Source organism: Macaca fascicularis, chromosome 17 (assembly GCF_037993035.2).
Source record: "Macaca fascicularis isolate 582-1 chromosome 17, T2T-MFA8v1.1".
NCBI lineage: Eukaryota > Metazoa > Chordata > Mammalia > Primates > Cercopithecidae > Macaca > Macaca fascicularis.
In genome coordinates, this window is record NC_088391.1 from 666216 (window position 1) to 677696 (window position 11481).

The following is an 11481-nucleotide window of genomic DNA, read 5'->3' on the forward strand; positions in this document are numbered from 1 at the left end:
TACTTTGGACTGAAAGTTATCCCCAACCCTAGTTTGTAAGCAAGTGGAGCAGAACGCTTCAATTATTTCAAGGTTTAGCGGTAAAGCTCTGCAACTCTCACAACCATTTTAATTGGTGTGAATTTTAAAGTGACTCAATCTGTTGGCTGGAGTATCTAACGGCTTAACCACGGGGTCATGGTGGAAAATTATTCCAATTGCTTTTGTTTTCTCTACTGAAGATGCATTTGAATGTTCTTGTAGTTTGCAGTTGGGGCTGGTTCTGATGTTTGGTCCTGAGGAGGCCCAAGTACCCGTAGAGGAAGAATCTGAAACCTCAAGACACTCGAGTGCTGTCTGGGGAGATGGAGACCCCAACCCGAGGGACACTGACGGACTCAGCACCGGCGCAGGGCCGCCAATGCAACAGGCCACGTATTTGCCGCTTACAAAACAACATAAGCAACCCTCCCAGGTGTGCACACACGCTCTGTACACATCTGTCCCTGCCAATGCCAGCACACATTCTGTACGCACTCACATCTGTCCCTGCCAATGCCAGCACATATATCCAAGGTGTGCACACACGCTCTGTACACGTGCACATCCCTCCCTGCCAGTATGAGCACACACCCTCAGGGGTGCACACGCGCTCTGCACATACTCACGTCTGTCCCTGCAGCCTGAGTCAAACAGTCACAGAGAGGCAGAGGAGGAGGAGGAAGGTCGTGATGGGGACTGAGGTCCTGGGAAGGTTCCCCTCCCTACTTCGGGAGAGACCCCTCATGTGATCCTGCCGTCACTCACCCTTCCGCCTCCATCCTCCATCCTCCCACAGGGATCAGGAGGATGCCCACTGCACAGAGCTGTGATGAGCATGAACAGAAGATGGCAGGAGCTCATGCCAAGGTGCTGAGCACGGGGCCTACGGAGTGCTTCCTTCTGCTGTGGCTGACATCATCAAACAAGAGACTGACACAGCTTCCGCAGAGAATGTCACTCGCTGAGAAACTGAAACGTGTGACCTAGGAGCCTGTGAAGGTCTAAGAACAAACCAACAAGCCAAACGGTTTTGTTTGTTTTTCAAACACCATAGCCTGTTTTTACTTTTTTTTTCATGGTCTACCTTGGGTATCATTTAGTTTAATTTCAAAGTAAGTCCAATAAATACACAAAATCACAGGACTGAGCATGGAGCATTGTTTCACTTCATGTCCTCCAGCCTTTAGGACACATTAAGGAAAGACATGATTCCAGGATTCCCATTAGAAAGGCTGCCCTGAGGCTCCTGCTGGGGCAGCCAAATTGCAGCAGTTAATGCTGCCCCCAAGCTGCTTGGATGAAGCAGAAGATTCCGGAGGTCTCTTCTCTTCTGCCCCTCACCCAGGAGAGAAGGTGGGGGGAGAAATGTGAGAGAAGACAGGAAGAAGGAGAGGGGAGGGGGGTAGAGAGGAGGGGAGAAGGAGGGAGAGAGGAGGGGGAGGGAGGGAGAGGGGAGGGGGGGAGGGAGAGGGGAGGGTGGGAGGGGGGAGGGGGGAGGGAGGGGGGAGGGAGGGAGGAGGGGCATGTTCCATCCACCAAGGCAGCTGCACTGCAGAGAGAATGGAGGGTGTGTTGTCTCTCAGGACAGCAAGTTCAAGCTGTTTATAATTGTTAGCATAAGCAGTGACCAGCTGAGGACAGGGCTGCAATTGGAGATGACAACATTTAATTTTCATAGTTGATATTGGGGACCTGCATCTAAAGCATCGTGCCTTGCCCTTTCCCCAGATGGGCCAATGCCTCTCTATACTTGACTCTATTTGACTAAATAGCTGATATTGACTAGGAATTATGACGTGTAGGATACCCCTTACCATAGTAACGTCAAACTCACGTTCTAAATGCAATTTGCTCAGGGACTGGCTTCTAACTCTGGGTAGAAATGTTAAGCTCAGTACAGTTCAATTCAGTAAGCATTTATCAAGAAACTCCTAGACCAAGAGCTGTGTTAGACACTGGGTATGGGGTGATGGGGATACGAAGATGTGGAATTAGAACTCGAGAAGCTCAAATGCTCTCATTTAATTCCCTAATGCAATTACCTAGCTTCAACCTGATGGCTGTAATGTCTAAATTCGCTTTCTCTTTATTCCAGTTCTACATAACAAAGCATAAATAATCACAGAGCAATAATTCTGTGTTGGCCTATTCAGTGGACAGAGAAGAGCATTCTGACTGGCGTGAGACACTGTCTCCATTCCCAGGAAGCCCGTGAGGTGGCTGCACGGAGCACACGCGTGAAGATTCAGGAGCACGAGCATCAGGTGATGGGAGGGGCACGGAGGCAGCACCACAAAGATGCCTGCCGAGGGGCCGCTGCAGCCGGGCTGGCCGGGAAGGTCACGGGAGCGGGCGCAGGCATCTCCCTCCAGCCGCACTTGGTTTTCGTGAGGACACATGCAGGGAAGGGGATGACACCGAAATGCTGTGGCGCTGAGGGGAGGAGAGGAGGGACACAGGGCCAAGGGCTGGCCACCACCCCTTGCGTCCCTGCCCCTATGAATGCTGCCAAAATCAGCCCCAACGGGGAAAAAGGAGGTGGGTGAAAGAGGTGGACAGACTTGGCTTCCATGGAATTCACAGATTCCAGTCATTAAAAATCCCTTCTGAGTTTTCATCTGGAAAACTTTGCAAATGTATTTAGCGACAAGAAGCAGAAGATGAAGCCAACACAGTTGGGCTCAAACCGCCACCCTTCTCCTTCTCTCTGCATCCAGGACCCGCCCTGAGCCCGTGAGTGGGAGGACCCGGAGCTGCCCAGCCCAAGGGAGAGGCCCCTGACCAGAGGAGGGAGCCGCACAGCGGGGCCCCCAGCACGTGGATGGCAGGATCTGTGCTATCTCAGTCCCAGGGCCCCAAGCAGAGAAGGCCTGGGGCTCCCAGCTGAAGTTTTGCTGTCTCCTCTGTCACCAAAGTCGAGAAGGACTGAGTGAGACCAACGTCTGCTGGCTCCTCGGTGGCTGCCGATGTGGCCCTGAGGCTGCGGGTGAAACCGTCTAGGGAAGCCGAGACAGTGGCTAGAATCACAGCCACGAGTGTTCCAGGGGCCCTAAAACACAAGCGCAGCCTGAGGAAGGCAGCGCCCGCTCAGATCCCCATCCAGGCTTGTGTGCCACACTCGAGAGGCACAAGGCACCAGAACATGGCACTTTAAGTGACTTTGTGGGGTGTAGGAACACAAAATGGGGCCTCGAGTGACTCAGAAGTCACTCCCACCAGCCCACGGGGACCTGGGCGGCCCCTCTGGATGTGGCTGGCATCTCTCCATGGCGGGCTCCAAAGTCCTGTGGAGGAAGTGAGTGTCCGTCTTGCTCTGAGGAAGGATCCTGACAAGTATCCTGAACATGCAGGCACACAGCTGGCTGACTCATCTGAAGGGACCTGTTGAGCCACTAGCCAGGGAAGGCTGGAGAGAACTCGACTAACACACGATCCCTGCCCAGGAGCCCACCTGGGCCGCCCACGAGAAAACTACGGAAGCTGTGAAGACAGAGGTGTGCACGGGGCTGGGAGAATCCTGGGAGAAGCCGCACTGGGGACCAGGAGGGATGGAGGGCTGGGCCCCACAAGCAAACGAGGGAGGCGCTCAGTGCCATGAAGACCCCGCTGCACCCACAGCTGCAGGCCTGGCTGGCAGCACGACCGTGGCTTCAGGCGCGGGCCCAGGAGCACGTGTGTTTGGCAGGAGCTGCCCTCCTGGAGCCGCACTACGGGTACCGTCATTTTAGAGGCAGGTACCTGATATCAACGATGACAATCAACCATGCCACCCTGAATTACAGCCATGTCCTCAGCGGGTCGCTATTTACGCTGACAATTACAAAGAGTTTGAACTCGCTGTCCCAAGAGGCAACAAGCCCTTCATTATCACGGCCGCAAGCCTCTGTGCGGCCCTCCTCCCCCTCCGCTTCCCATCGGGGCAACCTGAAGTCCCATGACAGTGACTCAGAGCCAGCCCAGTAGCTTCAGTGCAGGAAAAATCACAAAAACTCAAACACATCCTAAACATGGGCAGTTGGTAGGAGCTGATTCCTAAATTAAACCAGTTCGGAGGCTTTCTGGGCTAGCACAGCTCTGATAACAGGCTTGCGCTTTTTGCTCCCCCTGAAGGGCGGCGAGGAGGCCAGGCTCTGCCATTCTGCAGGCTCCGATACGTGGAGTCTGCCCTGTGGCCTCGGTGGCCTGTGCCAGACAGTGTGACCGTCGCCCGCAGTGAACACTCGGCACAGCAGAGCAGGCTTGGGGAAGAACAGAAAGTGACCTCTAAGCCTGCAGAAGACGCTAAGCCACGCACGGCCTCACGCGCACTGCGTGTCAATCACGGCCGAAGCAGGAACGAGCTCTTAATAGTTCCAGTAAATGCAAAGGCCGCCCTGGAAAACAGTGTGAACCTTTCTGACAACTCGCAGGTAGGTAGCTACTGCCTGAGACACGAAGGTAAAGAATTCACCTGAAACTGCATATTATAAAACTTATTTTTAAATGATGGCGCTTAATTTGAAAGACTCCCAAAGAATACTGCATTAGAAAGTGACAGAGTGAAACCGTGAAGCTGACCACAGGAGTCCCTGGAAATTTCACCAAATGTTGCGTCAAAACTGGGAAATAGAAGAACCGCACCTGATGAAACATTCGATTAATCACTCGAGTCCTCCCCACATACGAAGCTATGTTAAAAAGTGTTCCAAAGGTGGAGAGGATATTTCTTCCGATTTCGCAGGGGATGTACACCACCCCTGGTTCCTAACATCCAGGGGGCGAGACGATGATATTAGTCTCAATATTGCAGGAGGTGTACACTCCCTAGTGACATTGTTCCTAATATCCAGGGAAGTAGAGGAAGATATCACTCCCAATAGAGCAGGGAGTGTACACCCTTTCTGTGACATTGCTCCTAATAGCCAGTGGGGGAGAGGAAGATATTACTCCCAGTATTGCAGGGGATGTACACCCCCTTGTGATATTGTTCCCTATATCCTGGGAGGGAGATGATGATACTCGTGGCAATATCGCAGGGGGTGTACATATCCACTGTGATATTGTTCCGAATATCCAGAGGGAGAGAAAATGATGTGACTCCCAATATCACAGGGTGTGTACATCCTCCTGTGATATTGTTTCTTATATTCAGGGAGAGAGGATGATATTACTCCCAATATCGCAGTGGTTATACACACCTCCTGCGATATTGTTCCTAATATCCCGAAAGGGAGAGCAACATATTTCTCTCAATATGGCAGGGGGTGTACACCTCCTTTGTAATATTGTTCTTAACATCCATGATGGGAGAGGATGATATGACTCCCAATATCGCAAGAAGTGTACAGTAGCCTGTGATACAGTTCCTAACATCTAGGTGGGGAGAGGATGATATTACTGCTCATATCGCATGTGTTGTAAAACTCCTTTGATATTTTGCCTACAATCCTGAGGGGAGAGGGTGATATTGCTCCCAATATCAAGGAAAGCGTACACCCCCCCTGTGACACTACACCCAATATCCACATTGGAAGACGAAGACATTATGCTCAATATCACAGGGGATGAACACCCACCCTGGGATATTGTTCCTTATATTGAGAGGGGGAGAAGATGCTATTGCTCCCAATAACGCAGGGGCTGTGGCGGTACACCCCTCCTGTGATATTGTTCTTAATATCCTAGGGAAGCGAGGATGATACTACACCCAATATCACAGGGGGTGTACACCCACCCAGTGATATTGTTCTTAATGTACTCCCCCTCCCACCACCAGGGATATCGGTCCTAATATCCAGGGGAAGAGAGGATAACATTATGCCCTATATCACAGGGGAGTGTACACACCCTTTGTGATGTTGTTCCTAGTATCCAAAGGTAGAGACGATGATATTACTGGCCATATCGCAGGGGGTGTACACCCTTCTGTGATACTGTTTTTGACATTCAGTAGGGGAGAGGACAACATTAATCCTAATATCACAGAAGGTGTACAGACCCCTGTGATGTAGACCCTAATGTACAGGGGAAAGAGAAGACTATTGCTCTCAATATCACAGGGGCTGTAGCCACCCTGCCCCCTGTATATTGTTCCTAATATGCAGAGGGGTGGAGGCTCATAGTACTCCCAATATACGAGAAGGTGCACACACACCTGTGATAGAGTTCCTAATATCCAGCGGGAAAGAGGCTGATTTTACTTTCGATATCGCAGTGGGTGTACACAGCCCCCAACCCTAGGATATCGTTCCTAATATCCAGGCGGGAAGAAGATGACATGGCTGACAATATCGAAGTGGGTGGACACTTCTTCAGTGATATGGTTCCTCTTATTCAGGGGGTGAGTGGATGATACTACTCCCAATAAAGTAGGAACCATACAGCCACCTTGGGATTTTGTCCTTAATAACCACAGGGGAGAGGTGATATTACTACCAGTATTGCAAGGGGTGTACACCCCTCTTGTGATACTGTTTCTTATATCCAGGAAAGGAGAAGATGGTGTTAGTACCAATATTGAAGGGACGGACAGCCCCCATGGGATATTGTTCTAAAGATACAGGTTGAAAGAAAATGAGATTCCATCCAATATAACAAAGGGTGTACACCTCGCCTGTGATATGAATCCTAAAACCTAAAAGAAGAGAGAATGACATTGCTTCCAAAAACACACAGGGTGTACACCCACCCTGTGATATTGTTCCTGTCATCTAAAGGAAGAGATGATGATACTACTCCCACTACCGCCAACCAACTACCACTTCTTTAAGCATCTTGACAACTTTTTGCAGGGAAAACAAGTACACAACCAGCAGGATGCAGAAAATGCTTTTCAAGAGTTCATCCAACCCTGAAAGCACAGAATAAACAAGTTTATTTCTCATTGGCAAAAATGTATTCGTTGTAATGGTTTCTTTTCTTTTTCTTTCTTTTTCTTTTTCTTTTTCTTTTTTTTTTTTTTTTTTTTTTGACAGAGTCTCACTCTGTCACCCAGGCCAGAGTGCAAAGGTGCAATCTGGGCTCACCGCAACCTCTGCCTCCCGGGTTCAAGAGATTCTCCTGCCTCAGCCTCTTGAGTAGCTGGGATTACAGGCACATGCCACCACTCCCGGCTACTTTTTATCTTTTTAGTAGAGACGGGATTTCACCATGTTGGTCAGGCTGGTCTCAAACTCCTGACCTCCTGATCCGCCTGCCTCAGCCTCCCAAAGTGCTGGGATTACAGGCGTGAGCCACTGTGCCCAGCCCATTGTAATGGGTTCTATTTTGATTAATAAAGATGTGTTGCAGCCTAGTTATACAAATTTAAAATTCATGGTCCAAAACCACAATTACTTTTGCACTAACCTAATACTTTAAGAATTAAAAGAAGCCTTTATATTAGAGAGCCCATGGATGATAAAATCATAAAGAATATTACAATCTCCATAACCCACAAACTTGGTAACTTAGACCAACTGCATGAATTAAAAGACACAATCTATTAATACTAAAACACAGGAGAAATAGGTAATCTATATATATTGATATCTATTAATAAAATAGACTCAATACCTAATAACCTTACAGAAAACTTATATATTCCATAAATCTGACATTCTGTCATGTTATTCTAACTGGTGGGATTCAGGGATTTCCATTTTGATAAGAACATAGGTGAGTCTCAAACACTTAATTTTAGTGCTCATTTGTCAGAAAAGCCATGTCCACTATAGGATACTGCGGAGCGATGCGTTATGGAGAATTTAGGCAAGATAATATGATTTTCAGAGTTAAAGGAAGACAACCTGATTTATGTACAGTAATTCCTCATAATATCATAGGGGATACCATATTTAAACTTTGGGGTATCCCCAGGTGTAATTCTTATTTGAGCCACCTGTGAATTTCAGACACGGAGGCTTCCCAACTTTGGTGGCTTTCAATAAATGTGGAAGTTAACTCACAACCTATTTTGTGGAGGCATAAAATTCAATGAGCACTCATTTAACCTTTTATTTTAAATATTATTTTTATAAACTTGCATTTCCAATTAGTTGAAATTTTAAACCTGTTTCAGTTCTTATCCACTTTTTTTTTTTTTCCCCTGAGATGGAGTCTTGCCTTGTCACCTAGGCTGGAGTGCAGTGGCATTGTCTCGACTCACTGTAACCTCCACCTCCCAGGTTCAAGCGATTCTCCTGCCTCAGCCTCCCGAATAGCTGGGATTACAGGTGCCTGCCATCACGCCCAGCTAATTTTTGTATTTTTAGTAGAGATGGGGCTTCCCCATGTTAGTCAGGCTGGTCTTGAACCCCTGACCTTGTGATCTGCCCACCTAGGCCTCCCAAAGTGCTTGGATTACAGGCCTGAGCCACCGCACCCAGCCTCTCCACTCTTTTTAGGTGGAGGGGAGTAAGGGTTTCTTGGAATTAGGAGGAACTCCAATGTACCCAACCCATTTGGGTAAATTTCTTCCTTCAGAGTTTTTCAAATCAGCATCACCATTGTTAAAGGCCTCCCACATGGTAATAATTGTGCTACAGGGTTTTATAAACATGAAGTCTATGTTTGGCTGAATGAACCTCCTTGCTGTGGCACAAGGGGGCCATAGGTGTTTTCACCAATTATGAAGCGGGTTCACTGTGCAATGGCTACCAACTTTTCTGAGCACAATGAGGCCAAATACATTCATAGATAAATTCCATGAAGTGAATTTATTACTTACAAATAGCAAACAAAAGACAACAGAATTCTAGGATTCAATATGAACCATTACCACAAGATCAGGAAGGCTACCCAGAGCAGATGGATGGAGTTTTGACTATAAATGCTTCACTTGCACTACAACTGAGGGACCCCAGAAAGAAGCCCACATTGAGTTTTCTCCCAGGATGTGGTTTGCTGGACACAAGCGTTAAAGGCCATTCTGTTTCGAGCAGGGACTATAACAGAGCCTGGGCTGTTCTGACCAATGTCACTTGATTATCAGAATATTGCCTTCCCAGCATATCATACAGTAATCTTGAGAACTACCAGTAAGAAAGGGAGGAAAATGGCCCTGCACCCTTAAAACTGAAGGATCAGGATATTTGCTGTGACAGAGGCACAGACAGTAGCGACAGAGTGTTCTTGTGAGCCATCTACTAGTTCTCTTAACCGGAGCGTGGCACCAGACCGCTTTTCTATTTCCTTTCAATGGAAACGATTTCAGAATATTTTGAATTTCTACATCTATAGAGTTGTGGCACATGATCACTGGCAGTGTAGACTCTCTGCATGGTTAAAGGAAAGAGTTCAGAAGCCCATCAACCCACATTGGAGGAGACCACCTAATCCTCCAGAGAGTGCCACTCCATCTTCCTGGGGTTAGCTCCACATGCAGTAAGGCCACTATAACTAAGGCCGTCAAGACTTGCAGTCCGAAGATGAGACTTTTGACATGCTGATAAGCAGCAGTGATAAGAAAAGCCCACACACTGGTCAGGAATTTTTCAATAAAAGCAGCTGAGATGCTTCTTCATATGCTTCGGTAGGGGCTAATATCAAACTATTTCTTCCCATTTTCTTTACTCAGCAGTGCCTGAACCATGAGGCACCATAGATGTACACCTCATCAGGAGGGTGTATGGTACAGCAGCAAGGGGAGCAGCAGCACAAGAAACAAACAAGGCCACTACTTCTGCTTACATAATAACTATTGTCTTGGAGTGTAAAATAATTAATAATGTTCACATGGCTGCCCTAAGCACACAGAGATGGTGACCAGAGCAGATGCAGGGACTGCAGAGATACAGCCTGATTCTTGCTAATTAGGACTTAAGTGTTAGCTTATGTGCTGTGCTTTTGTGCATTCATAAGCCAGGGCCTCAAAACTGCCTGCTAAGCACAGGCCAAAGGTCATGCTGGGGTAAAGTTAAACATTGATGTCTAGGAGATGAGAGCATTTTAGTGTAGAAGAAGATAACAACACCTGAAGACCACAAAACACTGCAAACCAAAGGGAACGCCCATCGTCAGCTCACGGTTCTGACCCAGGTGACTACTGATGTGTTACGGAACAGTCAGCCCATAGCAGGTAGGTCAAGTTGAGCTGGTGTCCTGCATTGAGGACTGATCCATTCCATTCGTGTTGCTAATTGTTTCAATAGCGTCTCATGCACCCCACTGGTGAGGAAGGAATTAGTACCCTATGTTTACTGGCACCGTTAAACACATAACATCTATTACTAAACAGATAAGCCAGACCTCAGTTACTAATTACATACAGGAGGATGGTGTAAGCTCCCACAGGCCCAAACAGGGATTAACTTGAGCGCAGAGAGTGGTATAACATTAAAAAACTGAGGATATTCCTTTTTTTTTTTTTTTTTTTTTTTTTTGGACACAGAATCTCACTCTGTCACCCTTGCTAGAGTGCAGTGGTGTGATCTCGGCACACTGCAAGCTCCATCTCCCGGGTAAACTGTATGTACTTAGGAATTAATACCAACTCACTATTAGCAAAAAATAAATGTCTTTACATCAAAAGTAGTTTTTCATTTAATAAAAATAGGTGGGATGTGTATAATGGACAAGGGATAATCAAAATTTGCCAAATGAGGCTAGTAAGACAATCCCAAGAATTCACAATCATTATTCACTGGTCCATTAATCACAGGACAATACATACAAATGAAACTTACCTGACCGGGCGCAGTGGCTCATGCCTGTAATCCCAGCACTTTGGGAGGCCGAGGCGGGCAAATCATGAGGTCTGGAGTTCAAGACCAGCCTAGCCAACATGGTGAAACCCTGTCTCTACTAAAAATACAAAGAATTAGCTGGATGTAGTGGCGTTCACCTGTAGTCCCAGCTACTCGGAAGGCTGAGGCAAGAGAATCGCTTAAACCCAGGGGGCGGAGGTTGCAGTGAGCCGAGATCCGACCACTGCACTCTAGCCTGGGCAACAGAGTGAGACTCCATCTCAAAAAGAAATAATAATGGAATAAAAAAATTAAACTTACCTACATATTAGAAAAACATCCAAATTCAACCATGAATCCAGCACATTATCAAATGAATAGACAAAAATTCTACCAACAGACTTAAGAAAATATCATTATCTATGAAATTCAGGTACTACTGCTTAAAGAACATTTACAGAACTCTCACCTCAAGGTTTCCCTGCAAAACAAGGTGAAATGCATACTCAAGACTCTTTAAGAATGGGCCACTGATAAAAACAATATACTTGTAACTTGTGTAACATTTCATAGATTTTTTTCAAGCACTGCACGATAATTAATTTGCATCAGGCTTTCCAAATTAGAAAAGCTTCACTTATAGAACTTCTTTCCAGTGGGAGTTTTCACACGGCTTTTCAAGTAAATGTTAAAACTGAAAATATTCTTGCAGTTTCTAAACTGTTAGAGTTTTAATCCTGTGTACGTTCTTTTATTTACAAGGTCCAGCCAGCTACAGCGTGCATTTTCATATGTCCTTGAGTGGATATGAGAGAAA

At 46.9% G+C, this 11481-nt stretch overlaps 1 pseudogene; it reads right to left on the minus strand.

Moving 5' to 3' along the window:
* Nucleotides 1–2942: 2942 nt before the first annotated feature.
* Nucleotides 2943–3884, minus strand: LOC141408945 (uncharacterized; annotated as a pseudogene).
* Between the last annotated feature and the right edge of the window lie 7597 nt (nt 3885–11481).